We start from the raw sequence: 7,064 nt of genomic DNA on the forward strand, positions 1-7,064 counted from the left end.
CAATAAAGGTAAAGACCAGCAGCATAGGCTTTTTGTATCTGTCTGCTTCCTGACTGCCATGATGTGAGCTGTTCTGCTCTACTATGCCCTTCTACCATGATGGACCAAAAAATCTGAACCAATCAGCCAGATAAAACTTTCCTCCCTTTGAGTTATTTCTGTCCAATATTTGTCACAGAATGAAAGTCTGATTGACACAGAAAATTGGTACCAGAGAATGGAGTCATTGCTGTGCCTAAACCTAAGAGTGTGGTACTTCAGTCTTGGAACTGGTTTGCAAGAGGACTCTGGAAAATTTTGAGGCAGGTTAGAGAAATTGTAGGGAGTCATAAGCATAAAATTCTTTTGGGAGTTGAGAAGACCAGGCTGAAGACATGAGTTTAGATAGGAAAGATCATGTTCATAAAGATTTCAGATGGCAACAAGGACTTTATTTGGTATTGAACTAGAAGCCATGCATATTAAATTCTAGCAAAGAACATGTGCTCATTTTGTCTGTGTCCTGAGACTTTTTATGGCATTGAATTTAAAGGTGACTAGCTAATAATGTTAGAGAAAAGTTCAAGGCCACACAGCTTCAGCCTGTGATATGGCTATTTCTCTCTGCTCCTAGGTAGATTTATATTGAGAATTAGGAACAAAAAGAAAATCAGCTTAGGAAAGATTGAAAAAAATGTGCAATATGGTCAGAAAATATGTACATTTAATGTTAGTACCAAGGAAGGTGCAGTTGTTAAAGAGAAGCCAAGTACTTTGCATGTAAATGATAAAATGCCTTGACACACCCGAGGAACTGACAAGCCCTCATCCATGGCAGAGTCTAAGAATTTCAATTCATTTAAAAGACTTTTCTTTGAGAAGATAGGTCTGGGCTCCCTGCTCACATAGAGCCTTCTAAGAAATTTTCCCTGTATTCAGCCATCTAGGCCCTCACAACTTACTGGAGGTATGGTCCAAGGTGGTTTAGCTATAGCTCAGTCTGGGAGCAGGCTTTGGCATTGTCCACATGATTCTGGTTTTATAGGCATGAATAATGCAAGAGTTACAGGATCATGGAGGCTTCCACCCAGCTTCCAAAGATAGACCTGGGAGGCTAGGCAATGTGTGATAGGGTCAGAATTCCTCAGACAACCCTTGAAGGGGTGATGAGTGGATCTGTGAGGGTGAAGCCAGAGACACATTAGAGACCCTGGGAAATCAGAAATGCTAGTAACATCTGCTGAGGAAAGCTGTGGGCAGTAAACACAGCAAGCACAAGAGAGGCTATGCATAGCAGTATGATAGCTCACATCATACTACTGTGTACCCAGGATGTCAGCCACTGTTCTATTGAATTTAACATTTGCTCTTATATCAACGCCAGGCACATGCTGTCAGTTTTTACTATATGCCTGTGATTACTTTTATTACGTGACTTATAAATATTCATTGTAGGCAATGAGCAACTGTACGAAAAGAAAAAAATTGTTTTGCTTTCTTTATTGAACATAGTTTATTGCTAGTGCTGGAGCACATTGAGCTATAGAAGTGGAAAAGATAGCATTTGCCTGCAAGGACTTTACATTTCATTGGGCAATAGGAAGATATGATTCACACGCTACATGAAAGAAAGGAAAAATTCTTTATATTTTAACAAATAAAAAATGGTAGAAAATAGATCAGTGGGTAAGAAATAGATGGAAAAATATGAGAATAACCCTTTTTAAAAGTATTTAATGGTTCTTTAAGAATTTTATAAAATGTATTTTGATCATATCCAGACTCTCTCCCCATCTCTGCCCTCACCTTACAACCTCTCCCCCAACTTCATATCTTCTAGTATTAGTTCATAGAGGCCTATCTAGTCTAATTTCTATCTCCAAATGTTCTTGGATATGGGTCCATCCCCTGGAGCAACCTACCCAGCATCACACCCTTAAAGGAAACTGACTTGCCTCTCCAAGCTGCTGTGAGTCTACTTGAGTAACTTCCCAGCTGTCTGTGAAACTGTTTCCTTGTAGCTATCCACTACCTCTGGTTCTTACAATCTTTCTACCCCATTTTCTGCAATGATCCCTGGCCCTTGAGGAAGAGGGTGTGATATGTGTCCCATTTAGGATTAAGCACTATGCAGTCTCTTATTCTCTGCATGTTGACCAGTTATGGGTCTCTGAGTTAATCACCATCTGCTGCAAGAAGAAGCATCTCTGGTGAGAGTTGAGAGATGAATTGATTTATGGGTATTACAAGTCAATTTAATACTATGTCCATTTATCAGAATAACAGTAGTAGCTTCTCCCTTATGGCCTGTGACCTGTCTAACCACAGGTTCTTGGCCCTGGACGAGGCTTAGTGAGATGAAGTAAACTTACATTCTCCTTTCTGAAAGAGAAAGGTCAGAGTAAATACAGCTGAACCTAAATGAAATATAGGACTCTAGGTAGAACACAAATCTTCTGAAACAAAGAGGAAATCATTTAACTTTTGTGTTGGCCATGAGATTGTATTTAAAATAGTTACCATATTGGACTATAAAGATGATTGCCAGTGATTTGCTATAGGAAGACTTTTTATCTAAAAGTATTATAGTCAAAATACTATCATTATTTTATAGATGAGAGGGAATTTTTATATTCTAAATAGTCAACCAGTCACTAGTATAATAAAAATATTAGAAATGAAGAAAACAAAAATAGATGGTACTAAGGAGAGATTTGATACCAGAAACAACAAAACAAATAACAAAGATTGTATTTTTGTTAAGTATCCACTATGTGCCAGGCATCTGCTAAGTGTTTTATCAGAATTTGTTTATTATCAATTGCAATGACTCCAGTATTAGTAACTTCATTAGAGATGGGAAAACTGAAGCACAAGAACTTTCCTAGGAATCTCAGCAAGTAAATGGCAGAAACAGGAGCCTAGCTTCCAAGATGACAAAAGTCTCTTTGCTTTGGGAGTACTGGGGCCCATTCATTAGAGTTATCTTGAAAACAGTGTTCCCCAATGTCCCAGGATTTCTCGCTGTCTTTCAGAAGAGCATATTGCAAATCTTGGAGTTCTGAGAGGCTCTCATTCTGGCTCCTGACCATAAGAATTTCTATATTTTCTGACCACAGGAAACAGCAGCCTGTGCTGTCCAGAGGCCCCAGGCTCCAGTCTATTTCTAGTTCCCCAGAAATACTGAAAGCTAGAATATAAATAGTCCTTCACTCTGAAACAGAAAGGGCAAATACATCTACAGCATACAGGATGGGCTAGGGTTTGTTCAATACACAGCGCTCCAACGGCAAACACAGCAAAGCAAACACGGGAAGAACAGGGAACCGGGTTGCAGGCACCCTGCATGCCTCGCACATGCCTATCAGCCTGGACATCTGCTCCCAGGGAAGAAACAGGGAGGAATCAGGGAGGCCCAGACCTGCCCCCTTCAAATCCTTGCTGAACGAGTTTCACCTAGCTTCCAATTTGGGCAGTAAAAGCAGCCTTGTTTGGCCATGTCATGTTTTGGCATTTGGGAAGAAAACTTCTTGGATGTAGACATTTGTCTCAGATGAATTAAAAACAGAAAGACAAACATCAGATTAAGGTGTAGCTGCTGAGATAAAGTTCAGAGTCCCTGGCTCTGGACTAATGAAAATTCAGATCAGTAAAATTTGGACTAGTGACTCAGAGACACTTTGCCCAAGAGCTTTCCATGGTGCCAGCTCTTAAAAGTACTTCTTTAGAGGAAAACTACCTCCAATTGGGAGGGGGGCTTTGTGTGCTTAGAGAAAATCCTCCCCCGTTGACTCACATGCACCACCCCCATGATCTTTTCATGCATCCAAACTACTAAGTGTCGCAATAAGCAGGTGGCGTCTTCAAAGATTGTTACTGAATTGGGACTAAAATATTGAGCATAGTTGGTTATTCATGAAAAGATAGAACCCTCAAACTTTCATATTTTCTATTTATTAAAGTTTAAAATGATGGGGCTAGGGAGATGGCTCAGCAGTTAAGAGCACTGGCTGTTCTTGCAGAAGATCTGGATTCAAGTCCCACATAGAAGCAAACAACCATCCTAACTTGAGTTCCAAGGGAGTCCAATGCCCTCTTTTGACCTCTGCGGGTATTGCATGACATGGGTGCACTTACATGCATGCAGGCAATACACTCAATGCACAGAAAATAAAAATAATTAATAAAAAATTTTTGAAGTATAAAATAATGGGTTGGAGAGATGACTCAGCAGTTAAGCACACCGGCTGCTCTTGCAGAGGACCTGGGCTCCATTCCCAACACCCACATGGCTGCTAACAACCATGAGTAACTCCAGTTCCAGGGGTTCTGATGCCTTCTTCTGACCTCCGTGGGTATTACACTACATGAGTGCGCTTACACACATCCAGAGAATACACTCATAAAATAAAAATAATAAAATATTTTAAAAGTATAAAATTATATTCTCCACATAATCACAAAATACATTTGTTGGTGAGACTGGAAATGCCAGCAGGGGCCAGTCACATTAATGGTTACGAATACAAAAGGCTGATTCTGAAGGACGCAGAGAAGCAAGGTGTGGATCAGAACACAGCACTTTGTACTGGCAATTGGGCTGTCTTGAGAAGTAGTGAAACTGCAGCAAAGGGGCTCGGACATATGGTAGAGGGAGGGAGCCACAAGTGTGATGAAAGATTTAGTGAGTTATTTGAGCTTCAAGTATCATGCCACTGAGATCTAGTTTTTCTCAATTGTTCTGAAATACTTCTCGAGCTTCCACTCTATGTTTTAGGCATATTGATGGTTGTTGGTGGCATAAATAAAATAAACTCCCTTTGAATAGCTTTGGATAGCTTGGGGTGCAAACACATAGTTTACTTTAATTGAGCATATTGGGTTCTAGAAGGTGGGGATTAAAGAGCACAGCAGTGTGGTCTTGCCAGAGCTAGGGATGATGAAGAAATGAAGCTGCAAGTTCACATGAGCAAGGTCCCAGGAGCCTCTAAGACTTTCCTTACAGTCATGCACCTCCTCCCTTGCTCCTACAATCTTTCCCCCTCTTCTGCAATGGTCCCTGAGCCTTGGGTGAATGAAGTTTAATATAGGAGTCCTGTCCAGGGACCCACACTCTGCAGTCTCTTATTCTCTACATTTTGGCCAGTTGTGGCCTTTTGCGTTCATCACCCTCTGTTGTATGAGGAAGATTTGATCGATAGGCCTTAACATATATCACAGAATGCACGAAGTCTTGTGAGCAGGCTATGGGGGAGTGGGCTTACAGACAGGGAAGGAGGGCTAAATATGATTACGATGTATGAAACCCACAAAAAGTCAGTAAAAATATATTAAAATTTAAAAGAAGCAGGGGTTAGGGAGATGGATCAGCAGTTAAGAGACCTGGTTCAATTCCCAGCACCTTCATGGGGGCCAATAACCATCTGTAACTTCCAATTCCAGGGGAATCCAATGCCCTCTTCTGACTTCCGTGGGCTTTGCACAACATGGGTGTGCTTAACAATAAAATATTTTAAAGTAAATAGAATGAAAATAAAAATTAAGCAAATAAGTAAAAAAGAAAGAAATGAAGCTGGAGAGACTGGTGGTGGGTGACAGATCGCAGAAGTGTGTGAGAGACAGACATTATCCCTATTGGGAGAAAGTGATGATTGAAAAGATTAAATCAAATGCCTACCCTTTAAAATCAGATAGCCTTAAGCGATGAACAAGCCTGTAACTTGTTTGTTGAGGGAACATCTAGCAAGTGATCTAAGTTCTCAGAGTCCTGCTTCCTCATCTGCAAACTAGAGGTGATGATAATGGGGTTGTGAGGATTGAATGAGGCACTGTATGCAAATCTCCTCACAGGCTCAGCATTGCTAGTACCTGTCAGTGACAGAAATTAACTTTTTTACCTACACAATTTTGTTCCAGATTCACAGAAAATGCCACAATGTGGATCCAAACTCACCCACAGTGGGAGGCTAAGGTGACAATCGAGTGATCTGCCCTTGGTGCTGGCAAGAACAGGAAACACAGTTAGAAAAATTTAAAACTCCATAAAAGTTGGTCTGCTTCTTATTATTGTTAAGCCTGGAGAATTCAAAACAACGTCAGCTACTCCTCCCCCAAATATCTTTTTTTGGCCTAAAAATTTTGAAGCAGTTGCTGCATGGTTACCGTTGAGTTTTAATAACATATTTGAATTATATAAACCATGGTAGCCTCGGACACACATTACAAACTAAAGAGGCTCCCTGGATCCTGCTCAGTTGGACATAGTTTTTAAATGATCATCCTAGCCACTCTGTTTCTCTCTTCTAAGTTTTGAAGAGATAGGTATTCAAATGAACACACAAGAATTGAAGTGATTCGAGTTCTCATCCATTGTCCTTTCAATCACCATGCAACTGCTAATTGTTATTATTGTTTCAATAAGGGAGTCGAGAGTAAGGGAGATAGCTTAGTCTGTAAAGTGCTATTCTGAGTTCAACTCCCGAGAAACCATGGACACATGGCATGCATTTATAACCCCAGGGCTGGAGAAGTAGAGACAGCAGGATCCCTGGGGCTTGCTGACCAGATAATTTAGCCAAATCAGTGAGTTCCAGATTCAGTAAAAGACTCTATCTCAAAAAATAAGGTGGAGGACTGATGAAGAAGAAACCATTCATCGACCTCTGCCCTCTACACATGCACGTGTATATATGCATTCACATATGTGCACGCACACACAAAAGGGTGAAAGCACACACACACACACACACACACACACACACACACAAATAAAAGGGTGAAAGCGTGAACTGCATCCAAAGTGTGTTTAATGATTTAATGATCATGAACTGTTGAGAAGCTACAAGTCCTTCTCGAAATTAATTTCATGTGGACAATGTTTTAAGCAATAAAATGTGCTAACTTAAAGCTATTTACTGCAAGTGTTGCTTTTCTTACAGAGGAGAGTGTTGAAAGTAAAAGGCCCCAAGGGTCAAGGGGTACTCACCACACCACCTCTGCCTGGCTCCAGTGCTTGTGAGGATGTTTCCCCTGTTCCATCCTGACTCCTGCAGAGCTTCATCTGTACTCGTGTATCCTTTACCCCA

This window comes from Nannospalax galili, unplaced genomic scaffold (genome assembly GCF_000622305.1).
Source record: "Nannospalax galili isolate Female #2095 unplaced genomic scaffold, S.galili_v1.0 scaffold278, whole genome shotgun sequence".
NCBI classification, from domain to species: Eukaryota; Metazoa; Chordata; class Mammalia; order Rodentia; family Spalacidae; genus Nannospalax; species Nannospalax galili.